Raw genomic sequence first — 5,371 nt, forward strand, 5'->3', positions numbered from 1 at the left:
GGGGGGATTGGATATTCTTGATAGTTCAATGTTTACTAAAGAATAGAGACCTAAATCGTTTTAGGGTTTGTCTCTCAAAACTCTTATATCAAACTGAAATAACATGTTTGTAGGCCTTAAAGAAGAAAGTAATTGCACATAAGCCCTTTAAACTAATTAACTTGAAAGAGAACACATACATATGATTAGTCAATAAATGGAAGATACAGATCAGTGTAATAACCCAGGAAAGTTAAAGCAGAAACAGAGAAAAGACTAAAGAGAGTCCCGAGAGGGTGAGAGAAGGAAGATAATTTGTAATCAATATCTCAGTATAACAACAATCCACCATACATATATAGTTTGGAATAACAAAAGCAATAAATCAGCTAACAAACTAACAGACCAAGAGTGATACGATGTTGTCTGAACGTAAGTTAACTGTTGCCAACCGATTATCAAAACAGTGTCGTCCGAAGCCACCCAACAACACTTCAACTGGTTGTTGTCCGGTAAGCCAACTGCTACCAATCGATCATCAAAACGGTATCGTCCGAAGCCACTCAACAACACTTTCGGAAGCTACCCAACAACACTTCAACTGATTGTTGCCCAACGACGTTGTTTAGCGTTGTTAAGGTATTATACTATTATCTCATTTTCCCTTTTCTTCCTAGCCTTTTCCACCCTTTCCTCACATACTTTCCAGCTTCTAGGGATGTTACAACACCCCTCCTTCAATTGATCCTTGTCCCGAATGATCAAATGTAGGAAACTGATTCATTATGTGGTAGTAACCCTTCCAAATTGCAGCTTCTTTAGGTAAGTTAGACCATTGCACGAGAATATGAACCATGCCTTATTATGCCTCTTGATCAATCTTTTTTTCTAAAACAGTGATTGGATGTGTTAGAACCTAACCATCTGCACCAACCAAAGGTGGTTCAACTTGAGGAACAATCTCATCCCCTATCTTTTTCTTCAGCTGTGAGACATGGAACACAGGATGCATAAGTGTTCCAGGAGGGAAATGCAGTCTGTAGGCAACCTCTCCCACCTTACTAATGACTTGATATGGCCCAAAGTATTTAGAAGACAACTTTAAATTGATTCTAACTGCCATTGATGTATGTCTGTAGCGTTGAATTTTTAGATAAACCCAATTCCCTATCTCCAAGGTCCTCTCACTTCTTCCCTTGTGATAGGGAAATTACCTCCGCGTATTGGTCATTTATATCGGGTTATGGGATCCGAGCCGGTGAGGTCGGGTGGTCCGGAGAGTTGGACCGACCTAAGGGTCATTGCTAGACGATCCGGGCGACCTCGCGTGCAAACATGGTTCCCAGACCCCCTGGCATGATCCTTCATTGACAGGCGGGTGTCCCATCTCGACCACCACGTGTAATCCTTAGTCTAGCCCGAGATTGGGCCTTTGCATGGCAGCCATGTGCCCTCCATGCCGGAGCGGCGGAGCATGTTTTCTATCTCTCTATAAATACCACATTTATGATGAGAGAGGGGGACTTTTGGACTATTCACAAAGAAGTCATCCTAGAGCTTGGAAGCTAGGGAAGCCCACTGCCGACCACCTGAGCTCGACCGGTTTACTATTCCATATGTACCGGTTCTAAATCATATTTAATAAAAGAGATCGTATTTCCTATTTTAGCTCCGTATTTAACGTTATCATTTTTTGGCGTCGTCCGTGGGGACCAGATCGTGAAAGCAACATCTCGCTCTTCATTTGACGGTCCCGCCTATGCACCCATACATGGATTTTATCAACGATCCGGAGGCAGAAGGAAATCAGGATCTCCGATCTCAGCTTAGTCCCGACTAGACCGCAACAATATGGTTGGGGTACCCCCACCGGAGCCGGTTAATGTCATCCACCAGGAAGTTCCATTCCCGATGCCCGGGGGACCGGTGCCTTACCAGTACCCTATGTACCCGGCGGATCCGAACATGCCATGGTGGCCAAACTCTCCGAGGTTCTATGCACAGCCGTATATGTACCCCCGATGCCACCAACGTACCCTCCCATGCCTTTCCGACATGAGACTACAACAATCGAGACGACCCCGACTGCTGCACCCGCTTTCCGTCGTTCGTAGTCCAAGAGGAGGTCCCAGGCTTCTTGACCAGCAGCCCCCAGAACCGACTCTAGGTAGTGCTAGAGCTAGTTACCGGCGTAGACTTGGAATTGGTAGCTTGGGCATAGGTCCTCCTGAACACGAGGTTGTTCGATGCCATTGAATACGCTGGTAATGATAGATTGGAAGTAGAGAGATGAGTGGCAGAGCTGTCCTACTAGCGTGTCAAAATATGTAAACGCGAAAAGCTTGAATTGTATATATTTCGAAATTCAAAGTGTATCGGTTACAATGAAATATATATCAAACGAGTCCTCTGATTCTCCACTAAAAGTATGTCGATTGGAAGTATGTCAAACTGGACGTGTTCCTTGCTAAAAGGCTTCCAGAGCTAAGTAGTTTGTTCTTCGATGAAGGACTATATGCAACTTATCTTTAAAGAAGGGTTTCTGGTACTCAAATGGCGTGTTCATCGGCGAAGATATATGGCGGGCGTGTTTCAAATGATATCCTGTCGAGATTTTGGTAGAGCTTCGGTATGCAGATCTTCAAAGCTCCCTTTCTCCTAAAATGAAACCACTATTTATAGTGGTAGAGTGTGTAGGAAAAATCTAACTAACTCTATCCCTTGGGATAATTCCTATATTTAATTTAATTATTTGAATTAAATATAAAGAATGTATTGGGACACCATCATGTTTAGGTTCATGATTTTATATCATCTTCAAACGAATTTATATTATCCACATCTTTCAAAATTATATGGCCCACATATATTCTTGATGTGCCAAAATGAAGTCAAACCCGCTAATTAGGCAACCCAAGTAATGCGAACGGCCTAGTCCAACTTAATTAATTATTCCACCATCTTGGACCAAACAATCCAACATCTAATTACTTTTAATTAAGTAATTAAAATAATCAAATATTTATTGAGTCATTTAATTAATCTAATTAAATAAATATTAGTCCAATTAACGAAATAAAAACAATTAATTATCAACCAAGGCCCAATAGCACACATATCAACCCATTTAAATTTTCAATGCTAACAAAAGCTGTTTGGATTAAGAAGTTTGTTGTTGAACTTGGAGTTGTTCCAACCATTCCAGTACCTTTGTATTGTGACAACAATGGGGCTATTTCACAAGCCCCAGCCAAGGTCACACTAGAAATCCAAACACATTGAAAGACGCTATCATCTCCTAAGATAGTTCGTTGGTAAGGGAGATATAACAATGTAGAAAATAGTCTCAACGGATAACACAACAGATCCGTTTACAAAACCACTTAATCAGAAGCAGTTAGATCAACATCTTGAGAAAATGGGAATTAGATACCATACCAATTGACTCTAGTGCAAATGGGGGACTGTTATACATGTATGCCTTAGGAGCCAACATTTATTGTTTTGGGTATTGATTTCTTATTAAATAAATATAATGAATATATGTTTTATTTATTTTATTTTAGCTTAGTTAATATTTGATATTATTTCGTACAATCTTCTGAATTCTTCATTCTTAAGAGTTAAGAATATGAGTGACGAAGAATTAATAAATGAAGTATTGTAAAATGTTTATAGTCATAGGAATTTTGATAAGACTAGGACATTGCCCTTCTTATGGTGAGCCTTATACCATTCTGTATGAGATACAAAGAGAGCTCACTTGTCACTTGATCTACCCCATTGGGTTAGGTTAAGAATATTGAATAGACATATTGAGTAGGTTTATGAGTTTGGCCAAACTTGATCATGACCTTTACCTGGTTTGGAAGAAATATTGTGTGAAATGAATGTTCCATGATATTTGTAACGGAAAGTTTCATTATAATATATTTAAATATATTTATTGTCAACTAGGTAATCATGACATACTACTAGGTGTCACTCATGACTTACGAGTTATTTAATAATGAGTTATTAAATATTACTCGTTGTTAGTTTGACTATGAATCTAGAAAGTCACACTTTAATGGCTGATTAATAAATTAATTCAATATTGGGTAATTTTGGGCTTGGCTATCGCCTTTGGACTCAAAGCAAGCTATATATATATATAAGCATTGCCAGGGCCCAAACCAGGCTATATATATATATATATATATATACACGCAAATTTTACTGTGGACCACGGTCCACAATCCATTGTGGACTGCGCATCAAAACGACGTCGTTTTGATTAATGAAAACAAATGGTTGAAACGGCTCCGTTCCGTCCAACTGTAGTTCCCTTTCAACACAACTATAGTTCCTTTTCAACACAACTATAGTTCCTTTTCAACACAACTACAGTTTCCTTTCAACATAATTGCAGTTCCTTTTCGATATAACTGCAGTTTCATTCGACATTATACACTCAAATATTTGAAATTGTTATACAGTTACTTTCAACACAACTACAGTTTCTTTTATAATACAATGTAGTTTCCTTTCAACACAACTACAATATCATTTCGATATAACTGCAGTTCCCTTTCAACATAACTGCAATTCATTTTCGATATAGCTGTAGTTTCATTCAACATTATACACTCAAATATGCGAAATTGTTATTCAGTTCCTTTCAACACAACTATAGTTTCTTTTATAATACACTGCAGTTTCCTTTCAATACAACTATAATATCATTTCGATATAATTTTATATACACTGCCGTTATATTTCAACACAACTACAGTTACATTTCGATATAACTACAGTTTCATTCGATAATATAAAAACAAATGTGAGGCAGTATCTTTTAAGATGAATTGTAGTATCAGTTACGGAGCTCCGTTACGACTTACTATACGGCAGCCATTTCTCCTACTTACTGAAACGGCGTCGTTTTGTGACCATGGTCCACAATGCATTGTGGACCATGGTCCACCGTATAACGATTAATATATATAAGCCTTGCCCTTTTCTTAAAGTGTATAAGAAGAAAAAGAGATTTCATCTAGGAGTTTTCGCGTGTCAGGCCGGTGTACAAACCAGAGGCCGTACAATTGGACGGTTTAAGATTACATCCTTCAATGCACGCTTTAAAGGTAAAATATTCTAACCCTCTCTTTAAACGTAAAATTTAGAAAAAGTATTTGATTGATTGATACTTCCACTATGCGTATGAATTTTTCTATCATATTTATGGCCGTCATTTTTCCTTAGTATGCAACAAAACAATCATACAACTCCCTTATAGGCAATCCCATCACAACAAAATCTACTATTGGCGCAACGTAGGTGCATACATATATAGTCTTTTTTCCTTTGTATGCAACAAAACAATCAAACAACACCCTTATAGGCAATCCCA

Source organism: Ipomoea triloba, chromosome 7 (assembly GCF_003576645.1).
Source record: "Ipomoea triloba cultivar NCNSP0323 chromosome 7, ASM357664v1".
In the NCBI taxonomy this organism is placed as follows: Eukaryota; Viridiplantae; Streptophyta; class Magnoliopsida; order Solanales; family Convolvulaceae; genus Ipomoea; species Ipomoea triloba.